Here is an 18,193-nt window from a genome sequence, read left to right on the forward strand (position 1 = left end):
AGTATTGCTGCTAACTGGCTTTTTGGTTTGGGGCAAGTTAATTTCAGCTTTCCCAGCTAAATGGTTGCTAAGGTGCCTTACAGCTCTAGTTTCCATTGTAACTTGTTACCCAGGGAAGCACGCTACCAAACTTATCCACTGAGATGAGACAGGAAAGATTTAATCACATTCTCTCTCAACCAAAGTGGTTAAACTTTTAATCAGTCTTCTCTATCGGAAACTTATATTTTTTATTACATATATTAGTTTCTTATGTTGTGAGTTAATCCTAGATCTCTCAGGGAAAAATAAGCATATTTCCTCTGGCATCACCTATTTCTATTATTGTGGTTTATTTATGTATTTATTTTTAATAATTAGATAAGTGTATCCTGATGTTAACTAACAACTAATACCAATCTGAAAAGGGTTAGCTTTACAAGTACTTCCTTTAGTTTGCCCCTACGTTAACTGAGGCCTTGGTCATGGGTTTGGTCCATATATAGGTCATTAGCTACATGTGAAGAAGATCTCAAGTTCTGATTTGCTGCCTCGGGAAGTGTTAATCATAAGAGGTACACTGACAGGATGTAAATATGGCTTATCACCATAAGTGGAAAAAAGTAATGTTAACGCGCCCATCCCGCCACATATAGTCATCTTGGTGCTGATGCTCACCTTCCAGTATAATGAAACATTCAAATTCGTCTGTCAGGCAGAATGCATTAAACCAGGATAAGAAAGTAAGGGTCAGTGAATTAGAATAAACATACTTACTACACACATAAAATAAAACAAAACCCAACATCCACACTTCCAAAACAGGTTTGAGATGATATTTCAGTTGAAGAGTCACCACATTAAAGAGTTCCTTGCTCATGAGTGATGTGCTACAGATCATTAATTCTATAAACATGCAAGTAGTTGCCATGTTTTTGGTGGATCTGAGTCACCACTGCCACAGTGATAAAGGAAGCTGAAGAAGCTCCAATACATGGAAAATAAACCAGACCACTGCACAGGCTCATTTATATGGAACAGAGGACTAAGTTGGATTTGAAACATTTTAAAGATTTCCCATTGCTTCTCTTTCCTTTGTGGGGGGTTGTATTTTGCAGAATGTATATGAAAATAACTTCCAAGTAATATAAAAACTTGTATTTCATATGGGGAAAATACACGTATTCAGACTATTTTTAACCACTTGTATTTTGCATCTATTCCTTTTTTTTTTTTTTTTTGAGACAGGGTTTCGCTCTATCATCCAGGCTGGAGTGCTGTGGCATGGTCACAGCTCACTGCAGCCTCAAACTCCTGGGCTTAAGCGATCCTCTTGTCTCGGCCTAACTCAGAGTAGTCAGGACTACAGGTGTGTGCCACCACACCCGGCTCCTTCCAATTTTTTATTGATAATTTTTACTTCCCATGTCACACAGTCACTATTATTTCTCTTTCTGGTGTTTGCAGAGATCTCCTTTTATTTTCTCCCTCATATGCCAAGTATCTTTCAACTTTTCTTTTTAGTCACAAACACCTTTACATTGCTGATCTTCTTCCTTCTTACTCATTTGGATTACCTTTTCCCATAAGCTCAAATAATCTTAAAACAAATCCTAATTTGGAATCTGTTACTGAAGAATTCTAGCTGATAAAAGTATTTTGGATCTCCTTCTCTGGCAGCCTTGAGAAATAAAGTTAAAGGCTATTTCTTTAATTGTACACGCAGAAATTAGTTTTTATAGCATTTGAAAAGTATACCTATTAATAAACTTTTGGATAATAAAAACTTAGAAGAAATCTAACCAAAATGACATACTATGTTAAGTATGGGAAGGGTCTTTAAACAACACTGTCTCATCTATGGCAAGGTTCTATGGTCTGACTATAATGCCTGTTGAGAAGCCCTTGTCTATTTGGTTTTCTTTATATTTGAGGAAAAAAAGAAAAAAAGGAAAACAAGAAAACCAGCAATGTTCAACAATCCTTTAGGCTATTTCCAAGAACAATCTTTGTACCTCACAACATCTCCACCTAGTGATCTTACAGCAATTCTTAGAAATTACTCGTTTTAAATTTACAGTAATATGCCTAACCTCATTTCAGCTAGTTTCACCTTAAACACACGTATTTATAATTAATTACTGGGAACTGAGAAGGTACCGACATGAAAATGAAGAATGCAGAGAATCTTTTTCTGGAGAAATAAAAGAGCAGCAACAAATAGTAATCAATATAACAATCACAGTTTCCGAGGTAGAGAATTGGTGACAGTCAAACAAAACCAACCAGGTCTATCAGTCTAGGTTTCCTAGTTGCTTTATTTTGAATGCACACATCTTATATAAAACGACATTTGTATTCATTGACTAAAGGGCAGACAGCTTACAAAAAATATTTGTTGAGCTTCCAGTGTGCATCTAGTATTATGCCAAGTTTTCCACTTGTTTCTGGACATATTTTGAGACAGTATAGTAGAGTAATTATGTCTGTAGGTTTCAAACTAGAGCCACTTACTTGCTATACGACTTTGTCCAAACTACTTACGGTTTCTGCATCTGTTTCCCCATCTGCAAAGTAGGGCTAGTAACTTTACCAAAGTTACTGTGAGAATTAAATGAAAAACGAAAAGCCCTTAGGATTGTTTCTGGCATCTAAAAGTGCTCAATATTTGTCAATATCATTTATTATTTTATCCTCACAATCCCCACTTTAAACAGGGTCTGTCTGGCTCCAAAGTCCCTGCTAATTCCTCACTGTTGTAGTATATTTAAAAATTAAAAATAAACTTTGTCAACAAAATTTAAATTGGTAGACATTCATTAGTTCCTTGAACATCCTTGAAAATACATTAGTAGTTAATGTGGAAGAAATAACCTTGAGGTTGGGAATAAGGAGACCTGTGTTACTCGGTGATTATTCTGCGCAAGAAGTTCCTTGTTAGCGAATCTACATGAGCTAGGTTCTTTATTGTCTAATATTCCATGAATCTAATATTATCTATAAACAGTTGGTTCCTGAAGGTGGTTTTTTCTTTCCCTGTCTGCATTCAATCTCGAGCTGTCTTCAAAGGAAGCAAAATTGAAGTTATGCATACAGAATGCCGAACAACCCTATCTGTGAAAGCTGGTTTTACACGAGCATAGAACCCAGTTCGGCGGTTTGCCTCTGCCAAATATGTCTGCAAGCTGATTAGTGGCAGCGTCAGGCCTATTGCTAGGTCTCCTAATTTAACCCATTTTCTTAGTCATTTAAATCAATTATACTTTATACTTTTAGTCCTATTTGCAAATCCATCTTTTAGCTTTATAACCCACCTCCCCCCAGCCCCTAATTTCAAAGGTCTACCGGATATACGTGGTTGTTTTGCGTCAAACTAGCAGTTTAAGACAAGAAAACTACATCAAACAAGAAAAAGAACCATTACGATGCATCTATGTTTTCTCTTAACTACGGAATTTCACATTATAGCCCTTGTCTTCAAACACCTAAACAATGCAAGCAGGACCTTCATTTATTATTCCGTGCCCACCCACACCCTAAAAACCGCTCTCTTCACTCCAATTGCTCGAACTGCCTGTCACTCCAAGCACTTCGACTAGCCCAAGAGCCTTATTTAAACTTTACCCCCACTCTCCCCTCCTCGCCCCGCCCCGAAGCTAATTCCTGATTGGCCGAGGCACCACTCCTCGTGGGGCTGCTTAGGCCACTGCGCGCGGTGCGCGCTGGGAAACGAGTGGAGACACGAGGACTAGCGCGAGCACTGCTGGTGGGCTCCCCTCCCCCTGCGGCGACCCCCCGCTCTGACCGACTGGTCCCCTAAACGGTGGTGGCAGTTTTTGGTCGTTGGTCCCCGAGATTTAGGACCAACATTTGGAGACCCGAAGGGGTGAGGAGGGGAAAGGGGAAACGGGGTCACTACCAAACCACTGCTAACGGCTGGAGACAGTGCCCGGCTCATTCTCACGGCGAATACACAGTGGGAGCTGGAGGCGGTGGCTGCGGGCTTCACCTCGCGTCCTTCCCCCAGCCCCGTCGAGCAGTGGGAGAGCAAGTGTCCGAAACGCTGCCTCCCGCCCCGGCAGCATCCTGCCGGAAGGCGCCCTCGCAGTCACCCAGGCGGGGCATGGTGAGGGCCCAGCGGCCAGTCTTTTTGGCGCGTCTGGCGGCGCGGCGCTGTGCGCTCTCCGCCTTATTTCCGCTTTCCCCCGCTGCCTTCCGGCCGCTTCCCACCTATGCTGCCTTCCGTGTTCTCCTGACACGCTCCAGCCGAGGACCAACGACCGCTGCAGGCCCGGGCCGCCGCCTAGCTGTTGGGCCCGCGCGTCCCCTGGAGGCTTTGGGACGCCGTCTGGGGCGTCCCGACGGCTGGGTGAGATTAAGCAGTCGCGTTTCAGAATTGAATTCAGGTTGGGTGAGCTTTAGCAGGTTCCTCGTCGTTTTCATGGCGTTCTAGTAGACGGGGCTTAGCCTCGAACTTTCCTCTGCCGTTGTCTCTTTTCTGTCTCTTCCCCGAGTACCTCCTGTGTGCTGGGCTGTGGGCAGCGGGAGGCCGCGGGTGTTCAGGGAAGATAGCTCGCCAGTCTCCCGACATACGGACAGCAGTACACGTCGTGGCACCACCTTTGTTTCCTGACATCTGGTAGTTTTTAAACCACTAATTTAAAAATGTTTCTTTTGAGCTACTGGAAAAATCGCAGAACCCGGAGTCAGGAGGCGCGGGATTTAATAATCCTGGCGTTAATATTCTGAGACGTTGCGAAGCTCCTTGATTGATTTGGGCACCAATTTTCTCCTGTGTAAATTTAGCTTAGGTAATATTTAAGTTCTTTAAGCTTTAACTGTCTTTACATTCTTGATAAATTCCCCGTAACCTTTATGTTATATGGTAATCCTAATATAGGCAGATATCAAAGAGGAAATATCATAAGGAGTGTTTTAGATTTTTTTTTTTTTTTTTGAGACGGAGTCTCGCTCTCGCCCAGGCGGGAGAGCAGTGGCAGGATCTCGGCTCACTGCAACCTCCGCCTCCCGGGTTCAAGTGATTCTCCTGCCTCAGCCTCCGGCAGTAGCTGGGACTACAGGCCCGCGCCACCACGCCCAGCTAATATTTGTATTCTTAGTAGAGACTATGTTGGCCAGGATGGTCTCGCTCTCTGGACCTCATGATCCACTCGCCTCGAGATCCCAAAGTGCTGGGATTACAGGCATGAGCCATCGCCGCGGAGTTTTTTCTAAGTCTTGTCTGTTTTTAAAAATTGGCCTGATTTTGTGTTTGAGAATGGCGTTATAACCAGGAAGCAGGATATGTTGCATGTATAAGGAGAATAACATATAAAGGTCATGTTCAAGTGTCGGTAGAATTTTGCTTATTTAAATAATGGGAAGATATTGTCGTTGCAAGAATCACCATAATGTATATACAGTTTGACAGACTTCCGTTTGGATCTCCTTATGGGGGTCTAATGATAAATTTGTTTTCAGGGCACACATTTAAAACATTCTACTTTGTTTGCATCTGTCTGCATCTGTTTGCATTGTTAATAAAATTTGTTTGCATCTTTATAGACAAAGATGACTATTAGTGCTGCAATCACTAAATATTAATGCTTTCTGCTTAAGGCACTGCTTTGATTGCTAATTTTCACTTAGATTGGAGTAATGGACTTGAATATTATTGCCAAATATACATATCAACACTTAAAATGTGTGCATTACTGGATATATCATGAAATAAGAATTATTGATAACGAGAGCAAAGCCAGTTTATGGACTAAAATTAAGCCTCAGGTTTAATGGTGTTATTTTATTGTTAGAAGGAAGACATGTCAGTTTAAGTAGAGTTTGTGAATACAAATCAAGTAATTGCTGTAAAAATTGCCCAGATTTGCATATTAATGCCGAATATCATTTCTCATTTTACTACCCGAAGGTTGATGAGGCAAGAAAATATGATCTCTGTGTTCAAATTGGTAACAGATTTAAAATAACAGATTATGAAAGACCTTGTGTGAAGAATGGTGCACTTAATTTGGACAAGAATATGTAGATATCTTTATCCTGAATTCAAAGAGCATATACACCTTCGTGTTCAAAGCAATACTTTTTAAAAGTATTAGTTACAGTTTTTTAAAGTAGCTCAAGTTTTAAGTCATTCCAAATTTAAACTTAATATTAAAACTTATCCATTATATATTTAACTTCTAGCAATAAAATGTACTCTCATTCTTTAATAAAAACAACTTAAGATGGAATTGAACTGATCCATCTATACATTTATTTCAAAATAACTTTAGACTTTCATATCCACACACTTTTGATGAACTCTTCTCATTTTCCAACCATGTTGGCTGTAGTGCAGTCTGTCAGTAAAACGAATTGCTGCTTAAAAACAAACCGAAAACCTCCACTGACCTGGCAACCGTGGTTTCCATGTACTGTACTCAATGACAACTGAACAAACAAATGAGGAGTTTAGTACCATGTAATTCAAGGAGTGTCATAAAGATTTAATGTGCCTCTATAAAGGCACATTTTGATATGCTTATTTTTTTTTCATTATTACATTGAATTTTTAAAACCAACAGTAAGATTATATAATGTTCATTTTTTCACAGCTTTCTAAATTTTTACAGTAACTTGGAAGATGAAGTTTCAATTGAAGTAGTTTTAATACAGCTGACACAGTTCCTTTAAATAATTTTCATTAATATTTTCCTAAATTGTGCTTGTCATTTTTTTATTAATATTCTTTCTATTTTTGAAAGGCAGTACAAATTTGAAAACACGTATTTTTGATAATTATTAAGAAGGTTAAAATTAAAGGAGATATAGTGAGCACTTAAAGACAAAGGCTTGATTCAGATTGTTACTTCAATAACTTATGATTTGCTATCCTGTCTTGGCATTTTGCTTCATACCTTAGAGAGGTTTTTTTTTCCTTTCTTCTATTTTTTTCTTTTGAAAGTGAGCTAGAGAGGAATCTTTGAAAGTCCACCTTTTAGGGAAAAAAATACATATCTGAAAGCTGGAGTTAAATATGGCACAACTTTTAATTTCTCATTCCCACTTTGTCTGCAAAACCATTTTTGTCATTCTCCTACTCAGGATCCCTCCTTACTTGGATTACTTGGGTCAACAGGGTAAGGAAACAAGTTTTTTAGAATGCTTTGGAGTGCGACTCCACACCTGAAAGTGGCAGAGGACAAATTGAGTCTGGAAGCCTCAATTGATATGTCAGTTTTGCTCTAATGTGTAGGACAGATGTGCTTTGTTGGATATTTAGGTCACTCTCAGATTGATTCTGGAGTATTTTAGAATGAATGTATTGTATGCTTGTTTTAGATTTGATTATATTTCTCTGGCTATTCTTGAATTTTGCCTCTTTTAGAAATATACTTTTGTTAAATTAATACGATAAAGTTAGGTTATTTTGAACTTGTGAATTATACACGTGCATATGTTTTGTTTTGGAGGCTTTGAGATAACACTTTTTTATTCTAAAGAGTATAGGATTGGTGACTCGAGTGTGTCTTTTACTTCTGTAATTTCAAGCTTTTATAATATTTTGATTGAGATTTCTTGAGATGTACAAAGTCTAGCATATGTTTCTAGTCATTCTCTAGTAAAAGGAGCCTTTAATGTGTATAGATTGGCCTGTTATTTCAACATAAGAACCTAGATAATCTCTTTAAAAATATAACTTTAGAGACATGAATTAACCCAAAAAATAGGCCTGTAAGGTAATTGTAGGGATGGGTTGGATTGCAGAAATCAGCCATTTGGAGCTAGCCATGAATTGTAGTTTAAAAAAAAAAAAAAAAAAAAAAAAAAAAGTCTGGTTTATTAAGTTAAATTCTACATTTTGGATAAAATGGGAGCATATTTATTGCTTCTATAACCAGTAAGTAGCATATGTAAAGAACCATATTTAAGGCTGGTGCAAAAGTAATTTTACTTTTGCAACAGCCTTTTAAGTAGATTCTTGTTTTTTCTCTCACTGTTTTTCCTGTAGCCTGTTTAAAAAATCTCACAATTCCCTATTCACATTGTGTCAACATGATCTTTAGTGTAGTGGGCCAGTGTGATGTCCTGTGGGATGTCGAGGCCATTGAAGACTCTCTAAACTAAATTATGGAAGAGAGTTCAGAGTTACGAATTTCTGAGGCTCCATGGTTTCGGGCCCTTGGTCTTTTCGATTACTAATTTTGTGACTTTAAGCAGGACTCTTCATACTTGCTTTTGGTTTTCTTGTCTACAGTATTGGAGGTCATCTAAGGTCCACTTGCAGTTCTAATATTTTCTTACTACAAAATCTTAAGTAATGGTATATGGGAAAACCTAGAGTGAAATAGTGTTAAGTTGAGAAAGGTAGTTATATCATTTAAAATGCTCTTACTTTTAAAGGAATGGTGACAGAAAACATTGAATTTTTTAAAAGACAAAAGACCGAAAGTTGGTTGCTCAGTCAGTCCTTATCTTTTTTTTTTGAGATGGAGTCTCGTTCTGTCCCCCAGACTGCAGTACGGTGGCACGATCTCAGCTCACTGCAGTCTCCACCTCCTTGGTTCAAGGAATTCCCTGCCTCAGCCTCCCGAGTAGCTGGGATTACAGGCACATGCCACCACACCTGGCTAAATTTTTTGTGTTTTTAATAGAGACGGGTTTCACCACGTTGGCCAGACTGGTCTTAAACTCTTGCCCTCAGGCAATCTGCTCACCTCAGCCTCCCAAAGTGCTGGGATTACAGGCATGAGTTACTGTACCTGGCCAGTCTTTATCTTTTTGATGGTTCTGATTACAAAAAATAACATTTCTTTTATCTGAATCTATTAATAGTACATTGTTTTATTTGTTGCATTTGGTGTCACATAAAATCTTCCATGAAGTGTAGTGTAAGATACACAGCTGATAATACAGACTTTTCCCTTGATAAAAATTATTTTCTACTTTATATTTCTGCCATTTAATAAATGTGTGAGGATATTCATCTTAAATCTTCACTTAAAAAAAACCAGTAGGCCGGGCACGATGGCTCACACCTTTAATCCCAGCACTTTGGGAGGCCAAGGCAGGTGGATCACGAGGTCAGGAGTTCAAGCCTGGCCAATACAGTGAAACCCCATCTCTACTAAAAATACAAAAATTAGCCAGGCATGGTGGTGCGTGCCTGTAGTCCCAGCTACTTGGGAGGCTGAGGAAGGAGAGTCACTGTACTCCAACCTGGGTGACAGAGCAAGACTCCTTCTTGGAAGACAAAAACAAAACAATAAATGTGTGAGGTTGGTAAATTATGAGAACCTAAAAACAATATAAAGATAAATGAGATAGTACTTATCATATTGAAAGGAACAAGAAAGGAGGAAAGCTGAATAGCATTTTTTCCTTCTCCAGAGATAGATCTTTATAATATAGCTTTATTTCTTAATATTTATTATTTTTTAATAAGTGAGTTTCTATCTTGGCCTCTATCGCTTCTTGGCCTTTTGGTCAAGATCAAGTATAGTATGTGTTATTACCAGTTTAATATCTGATATGTCTTCTGAGGACAAATCTTTTTGTTTTTTTATTACACTTTCAGTTCTAGGGTACATGTGCACAATGTGCAGGTTTGTTACATATGTAAACATGTGCCATTTTGGTGTGCTGCACCCATTAACTCCTCATGTACATTAGGTATATCTCCTAATGCTATCCTCCCTGCTCCCCCCACCCCAAGACAGGCGCCAGTGTGTGATGTTCCCCACCCTGTGTCCAAATGTTCTCATTGTTCAGTTCCCACCTGTGAGTGAGAACATGCAGTGTTTGGTTTTCTGTCCTTGTGATAGTTTGCTCAGAATGATGGTTTCCAGCTTCATCTGTGTGCCTACAAAAGACATGAACTCATCCTTTTTTATGGCTGCATAGTATTCCATGGTGGATATGTGCCATATTTTCTTTTTTATTATTATACTTCTAGGGTACATGTACACAACATGCAGGTTTATTACATATGTATACATGTGCCATGTTGGTGTGCTACACCCATTAACTGGTCATGTACATTAGGTATATCTCCTAATGCTATCCCTCTGCCCTCCCCCCACCCCACGAGAGGCCCCGGTGTGTGATATTCCCCACCCTGTGTCGAAGTGTTCTCATTGTTCAATTCCAACTATGAGTGAGAACATGTGGTGGTTGGTTGTCTGTCTTTGTGATAGTTTGCTCAGAATGATGGTTTCCAGCTTCATCCATGTCCCTGCAAAGGACATGAACTCATCCTTTTCTATGGCTGCATAATATTCCATGGTGTATATGTGCCACATTTTTTAATCCAGTCTATCGTTGATGGACATTTGGGTTGGTTCCAAGTCTTTGCTATTGTGAATAGTGCTGCTATAAACATACATGGTCATGTGTCTTTATAGCAGCATGATTTATAATCCTTTGGGTATATACCCAGTAATGGGATGGCTGAGTCAAATGGTATTGCTAGTTCTAGATCCTTGAGGAATCGCCACACTGTCTTCCACAGTGGTTGAACCAGTTTAGTTTATGATCCCACCAGCAGTGTAAAAGTGTTCCTGTTTCTCCACATCCTCTCCAGCACCTGTTGTTTTCTGACTTTTTAATGATTGCCATTCTAACTGGTGTGAGATGGTATCTCATTGTGGTTTTGATTTGCATTTCTCTGATGGCCAGTGATGATGAGCATTTTTTCATGTGTCTGTTGGCTGCATAAATGTCTTCTTTTGAGAAATGTCTGTTCATATCCTTTGCCCAGTTTTTGATGGGGTTGATTTTTTCTTGTAAATTTGTTTAAGTTCTTTGGAGATCTGGATGTTAGCCCTTTGTCAGAGGGGTAGATTGCAAAAATTTTCTCCCATTCTGCAGGTTGCCTGTTCACTCTGATGGTGGTTTCTTTTGCTGTGCAGAAGCTCTTTAGTTTAATTAGATCCCATTTGTCAATTTTGGCTTGTGTTCCCATTGCTTTTGGTATTTTAGTCATGAAGTCCTTGCCCATGCCTATGTCCTGAATGGTATTGCCTAGGTTTTCTTCTAGGATTTTTCTGGTTTTAGGTCTAACATTTAAGTCTTTAATCCATCTTGAATTAATTATTGTGTAAGGTGTAAGGAAGGGATCCAGTTTCAGCTTTCTACATATGGCTGCCGCATTTTCTTAATCCAGTCTATCATTGATGGACATTTGGGTTGGTTCCAAGTTCTTTGCTATTCTGAATAGTGCCGCAGTAAACAAACGTGTGCATGTGTCCTTATAGCAGCATGATTTATAATCCTTTGGGTATATTTACCCAGTAATGGGATGGCTGTGTCAAATGTTATTTCTAGTTCTAGGTCCTTGAGGAATAGCCACACTGTCTTCCACAATGGTTGAATCTATAAATTACCTTGGACAGTATGGCCATTTTCATGATACTGATTCTTCCTATCCATGAGCATGGAATGTTCTTCCATTTGTTTGTGTCCTCTTTTATTTCGTTGAGCAGTGGTTTGTAGTTCTTGTTGAAGAGGTCCTTCACATCCCTTGTAAGTTGGATTCCTAGGTATTTTATTCTCTTTGAAGCAATTGTGAATGAGAATTCACTCATGATTTGACTCCGTGTTATTGGTGTATAAGAATGCTTGTGAGTTTTGCCATTGATTTTGTATCCTGAGACTTTGCTGAAGTTGCATATCAACTTAAGGAGATTTGGGGCTGAGATGATGGGGTTTTCTAAATATACAATCATGTGGTCTGCAAACAGGGACAATTTGACTTCCTCTTTTCCTAATTGAATACCCTTTATTTCTTTCTCCTGCCTGATTGCCCTGGCCAGAACTTCCAACACTATGTTGAATAGGAGTGGTGAGAGAGGGCATCCCTGTCTTATGCCAGTTTTCAAAGGGAATGCTTCCAGTTTTTGCCCATTCAGTATGATATTGGCTGTGGGTTTCTCATAAATAGCTCTTATTACTTTGAGATACGTCCCATCAATACCTAGTTTATTGAGAGTTTTTAACATGCAGGGCTCTTGAATTTTGTCAAAAGCCTTTTCTGCATCTATTGAGATAATCATGTGTTTTTTGTCTTTGGTTCTGTTTATATGCTGGATTACGTTTATTGATTTGCATATGTTGAACCAGCCTTGCATCCTAGGGATGAAGCCAACTTGATCATGGTGGATAAACTTTTTGATGTGCTGCTGGATTTGATTTGCCAGTATTTTATTGAGGATTTTTGCATTGATGTTCGCCAGGCATATTGGTCTAAAATTCTTTTTTGTTGTTGTTGTGTCTCTGCCAGGCTTTGGTATCAGGATGATGCTGGCCTCATAAAATGAGTTAGGGAGGATTCCCTCTTTTTCTGTTGATGGGAATAGTTTCAGAAGGAATGGTACCATCTCCTCTTTGTACCTCTGGTAGAATTCGGCTGTGAATCTGTCTGGCCCTGGACTTTTTTTGATTGGTAGGCTATTAATTATTGCCTCGATTTCAGAGCCTGTTATTGGTCTATTCAGGGATTCAACTTCTTCCTGGTTTAGTCTTGGGAGGGTGTATGTGTCCAGGAATTTATCCTTTTCTTCTAGATTTTCTAGGTTTTTTTGCGTAGAGGTGTTTATAGTATTCTCTGATGGTAGTTTGTATTTCTGTGGGATTGGTGGTGATATCCCCTTTATCATTTTTTATTGCATCTATTTGATTCTTCTCTCTTTTCTTTTTTATTAGTCTTGCTAGCGGTCTGTCAATTTTGTTGATCTTTTCAAAAAACCAGTTCTTGGATTCATTGAATTTTTGAAGGGTTTTTTTGTGTTTCTATCTCCTTCAGTTCTGCTCTGATCTTAGTTATTTCTTGCCTTCTGCTAGCTTTTGAATGTGGTTGCTCTTCTCTAGGTCTTTTAATTGCAGTGTTGGCTAGTCAATTTTGATCTTTCTTGCTTTCTCTTGTGGGCATTTAGTGCTATAAATTTCCCTCAACATACTGCTTTAAATGTGTCCCAGAGATTCTGGTATGTTGTGCTGAGGACAAATCTTAAATGGATTTTTTGAGCAAGGAGAGGGAATAGGAGCTTGCTCCATCCACTCCACTCATCAACTTGATATCGCAGTACCTCCAGGAACAGTGCATTCCCCTCAGGGGAATAAATTTTTAAAAAAAAAGCAAAATGAGTTTCTTCAGAATATCACATATACCCGTTTTTCAAATGTAAATGTATGTTAAAATGAACTCTTAGGGCCCAGATTGTATTGATGAGTAGATATTCTTATGATATTACAATTATGACACTATGTTGACTAAGACAATGCAGACTTCTATTACTGGTCAGACTAGGGAAGTTTTAAGAAGTTTTCTCTTTATATTTGGACAGGTTGCTCTTAATGTTTGCTAACATGAAAAGTTTTATCTTGGAAAAGGGGGAGAAGTTAGCCATTTCATTGATGGGACAAGTGACTAAAAGATCAGACGGGAGGTAGGAAGAACTGGCAGGTTGAATCTAATAAGATGAGATTAAGTTGATTCTAAAATCTGGTTACTTGATATAGGGCAGGGCAGATTTTAGGTTTTTGTTGACAGCATGCTGAATTTCAGCTGACGATAGCATGCAGCTGTGTAGAGCACCATTGTGCTGTTTCTCTGTACTGCTGGAGTTTTCGATTTTGGCCAACCACACTTGAAGGAAGAAGAGACAGGATAATGAGAGAACATAAACTATGTCATATAAGAAACAGTTAAGTAGCATTTTCCTGTGGTTCTGTAGAAACGTAATAGATAGGCCGGGCGCCGTGGCTCAAGCCTGTAATCCCAGCACTTTGGGAGGCCGAGACAGGCGGATCACAAGGTCAGGAGATCGAGACCATCCTGGCTAACAGGGTGAAACTCCGTCTCTACTAAAAATACAAAAAAGTAGCCGGGCGAGGTGGCGGGTGCCTGTAGTCCCAGCTACTCGGGAGGCTGAGGCAGGAGAATGGTGTAAACCTGGGAGGTGGAGCTTGCAGTGAGCTGAGATCCGGCCACTGCACTCCAGCCTGGGCGACAGAGCGAGAGTCTCAAAAAAAAAAAAAAAAAAAAAAAAAAAAAGAAACGTAATAGATAGGCCAAGGACAATTAGGGTATCATGCCAAAACACTTGAATTAAAGCTGAAAAGTTCTTTTTAACTGAAACTTTTCTTGGCCTTAAATACACAGATGATCATTATGATCCTTTTAAGAGGGATGTGTAGTGATTTCTCAGATATGTTTAGATATGGAACATATTTTGGAGACCTGTTAATCACCTCTGGAACAATGTTTTAAGGGATGCCAGTTTAGGAAGTGTCTGGTTAAAATAGCTGATAATGAGGTTAGGTGCCGTGTCTCACGCCTGTAATTCCAGCACTTTGGGAAGCCAAGGTGGTGGATCACTTGAGCCCAAGAGTTCGAGACCAGCCTGGGCAACATGTTGAAACACCATCTCTATAAAAAATTAGCTGGGTGTGGTGGTGCATGACTGTAGTCCCAGGTACTTGGAATTGAATCATCTTTTGAATGCCATTATATGAAAGAAGCAGGTTCTCTGTGGCCAGAAGGTGAAAATCAGGATTGATATGTGAAAGTTACCAGGAAAGAGATTATGATACATTATAAGAAATAACTTTCTTAAATAGTTATTCAAAGTTTAGTTGCTCTAGAGGATGAGTTCTTTGTAAGAATCAAAAATAAGATGAATATCTTCATGTGGCAATAATATAAAGAGGATACACATATCAGGTGGATGGTTGAATTAGATGATTTTTAATATCTCTTAATAAATCTGAAATTATTTTTATTAAGGGTCTTCCAAAAAGTTTTGTTGCTGAACTTTTCCATCTAAGTTAATACAGTGTTTGGGTTGTTTTAAAAAGCATGCAATAGTTTTTCAAAGAAGGTATGAGTAATTGATTTGATGTTATAATCTAAAAAAAATTACGAAAAATATCTGGATTCAGGTACTTGAGTTGCTATTTGTAAGTTTTATGACCTCAAGTAAATCACATAGCTTTTCAGAGATGTGAATTTTAAATATCTAAAATTAGGGTAATACAAGTAGGGGTTAGGAGCCCAGCATTTGGGCAAACAGATTTCTAATTTGAATACCATGTTTACCTTATCAATTTAATAGCAGTATGACTCTCTCTTGGTCTCGATTTGCGTATTTTTAAAATGGAAAAGAAAAATACATACAGGATTACTAAAAGAATAAATGAGATAATGTATATAAAGTGCCTGTCATTATATGTGGTATTTAATATGCCAAATCATTAAATGTAGAAATAAAATGGAATTTCATAGATTAGAAAAGTAAAGGTCTCCTGACCAACAACTGTAATTCAGGTCATCTCCCACACAGTTGCATTATTTTTAGTTAAATCATGATGTCTCTCCTTCTCTGTCTCATTCATTGAATGAACATTAATCATATGCCAGGAAGTCTGCATGGTGCTTGGGATTCAGAAATGAAAGGCTAGACCCTTCTCAATGTCTGGTAGCAGGAGGGAGGTAGAGGGAATTAACAGTCATAGCATCTGAAATGGATTCTGTCATATAAGGATATAAGTATATATAAGGGAATACTCGATTTAGAGTTCAGAGGGAAGGTCAGGGAGGGCTTTCCTGGAGAATATTAGGGGTAGGAAAGGCCAAGAAATTACAGAAGGACTATAGGAACAATTTATGTAAAGGAACATATATGAGCACCTGGCATATTTGAGAATTTGCAGATAGGTCAGCATTGTTGTTGGCATATCATAAGAAATGAAGCTGGAGGGAGAGATGATTAAGAGATCCTTATGGCTTTCTAAAGAATTTAGATTTTATTTTTAAGGAACTGGAAAACCCCTGAAAGGGCCTTTTAATTTTAACTAAGTAGCATATGCTCTTGATAATCACAGAAAAATGAGAAGTAAAGGTTACTTGACTCCTTATTCCTACTCACCAATGATAACTACCAGTAAAGTTCCTTGTAAATTGTTTCTTTTTTTTTTTTTGAGACGGAGTCTGGCTTTGTCGCCCAGGCTGGAGTGCAGTGGTGCAATCTTGGCTTACTGCAAGCTCCGCCTCCCGGGTTCATGACATTCTCCTGCCTCAGCCTCCGGAGTAGCTGGGACTACAGGCGCCTGCCACCACGCCCGGCTAATTTTTTGTATTTTTTAGTAGAGACGGGGTTACACCGTGTTAGCCAGGGTGGTCTCGATCTCCAGACCTCGTGATCTGCACACCTCAGCCTCCCAAAATGCTGGGATTACAGGTGTGAGCCACCGCGCCTGGCCTGTTTCAACATTTTTATATTCCTACACAGCCGTCTATGAATGTGTACATGTGTATCTTTAAAACAACACATAGACAGTTGATATGAAAGTAAATGTATTTTCCTACTTGCTCTTTCTCACATACTTCTTGAATATTTTTCCATATCAGTACACGCAAATCTATGATATTCTTTAACAGTTGCATAACGTTCCTTGTGTAGTCGTATCCTGATTTTTGATGCATCCTCTACTGAAGAACAGCTAGATATTTCCTAGACTGTTATTTCTATATACAGAGTTTCAGTGAACATTCTTACGCTTATATCTTTGTATATTCTTGCAGTTATATCTGTAGGTTAAATTTTTAGTAATTATGAAGTATATGTGCATTTTAGATTTTGATAACTGTTACCAAATTTCCTTCTAAAAGGATAATTTCAGTAATGCATACGTGCTAGCAGTGTATGAAGTCTTAAGTTTTCCCTTCTGGTGGACTTCCCAGCGGATAATTATTGAGTACCTTCTGTGTGCCAAGGCTATGGTGGGTACTAGAGTACTAGAGAAAGTGTTCAAGGCTGAAGTGGTCTTTGCCCTCATGCAGCCCAGAGTTTGAACCATAGGAAGCCTGCAGGTGTTTTGTTTGGTCTGTGCACTTTTGTTACTGTTTTACAATTAAATTAATTTTCAGTTTTTAAATATTGAGAGATTTTGAAAAATTGGAAAATTTGGTATAACTGGAGGCAAGCTGGATTCTCTTGTATTAGTTTGCTGGAGTTTAGTAGCCACTGCCCTTTTCAGATGTTGCATTGTACTTTCTAGGAGCACGGTCCATTCCATTTCTTATGGCCTCATTTCTTGATCTCTTAACATTTATTGCCAGAGTCTTATAAAAGCATTTGAATGATCGTTTGATATTCAAATTTAAAATACCTAAAACTGAACTCTGATCTTAGCCCTAAAACCAGTTCTACTCATTCTTCATCTCCTTGTTGCTTAGGCCAGAACCGTGGTATCATCCTTCACTTGCCTGTTTATCTCACAGTATGTCAGAAAATTCTATTGGATGTACTTAAAAATATATCTCAAGTCAGACCTCTTATCCTTTCCACCTCAACCTCTCTGGCCCATGACACCATCATCTCTTGCCTGGATTTTAGTAGTAATCGTCTAAGTGGTCTCGCTGCTTCCACCTTTGCCCTTCTACTGACTTCCCCATGTAACAGCCAGATGATCCTTTTACAATGAAATAACCTGTTACTCGTATGTTCAAAATCTATAGTAGCCCCTCATTTAACTCATAGTAAAAGCTGAAGTTTATAAGAAGTTACCTAACTTACAAGGTATGCCTTGTAAATGCCAAGTACACCTTTATATAAGGGCTTTGTCTTGGTTTCTCCATTTGTATGGGATGTTCTTCCCAGATAGCTCAATGGGTAGGCTCCTCAATTCTTTGCTGGAAGGTTACCTTTTTGGTGAAGTCTGCACTAGCTTTCTTGTTTAAATTTGCATGTTCTCTTCCCTTGTCAGCCTTCCACTGACCCATGTGCCCTATTCCTGTTCCTTTTTTCCCTAAGTATTCTTACCTCTTATTATTTGCTTATGTTTTTTATCGTCTGCTATTTTTTTCCCCATTAGAGTGTAAGCTATGCAAGGGAGAAACTTTGGCCTTTTATTTACTAATAATATCCCAGATGTAAGGAATAGTACATAGAATATAGTTGGTGCTTAATAAATATTTGTTGAACAAATGAATAAATTTTGCATTTGCAGGCTCTGCTGTGCAGTTTGTTTTTCTTACTGTTTTATTAGGTAATAATAATAGGAAATACATGTATAATGCTTATATCCTAAGACCTATTTTAAACTCTTTATTTTGAATCCCCTGAATCCTTCTACCCTGAGGTAGAAACTAGTATTATCTACTTATTATAGACAGGTAGACATAGGCATTGAGAGGCTAAATAATCTGTCCAAA

At 38.6% G+C, this 18,193-nt stretch overlaps 1 protein-coding gene and 2 non-coding genes across 5 annotated transcripts in view; all 3 read left to right on the forward strand.

Annotated features, from left to right (window-relative positions):
• The first annotated feature begins 3,703 nt into the window (after window positions 1–3,703).
• The window catches only part of RBM46 (RNA binding motif protein 46), a 49,964-nt gene continuing 35,474 nt past the window's right edge, over window positions 3,704–18,193 (forward strand). For 2 of the 3 annotated variants that reach the window (XM_008000062.2, XM_008000061.3), the window contains exon 1: window positions 3,704–3,865. The gene's annotated coding sequence lies outside the window, so the exon portion shown is untranslated. Of the gene's footprint in view, window positions 3,866–3,937; window positions 4,106–18,193 lie in introns of those variants that run through there. The other variant, XM_037988026.2, reaches the window with a different exon arrangement.
• On the forward strand, window positions 9,446–9,634 carry LOC119624110 (U2 spliceosomal RNA). The gene has a single exon (XR_005240191.1). It is a non-coding gene; the product is annotated as a U2 spliceosomal RNA (small nuclear RNA).
• On the forward strand, window positions 12,893–13,086 carry LOC119624117 (U2 spliceosomal RNA). Its single transcript, XR_005240192.1, has one exon. It is a non-coding gene; the product is annotated as a U2 spliceosomal RNA (small nuclear RNA).

The sequence above is a fragment of the Chlorocebus sabaeus genome, chromosome 7 (assembly GCF_047675955.1).
Source record: "Chlorocebus sabaeus isolate Y175 chromosome 7, mChlSab1.0.hap1, whole genome shotgun sequence".
Classification (NCBI taxonomy): Eukaryota; Metazoa; Chordata; class Mammalia; order Primates; family Cercopithecidae; genus Chlorocebus; species Chlorocebus sabaeus.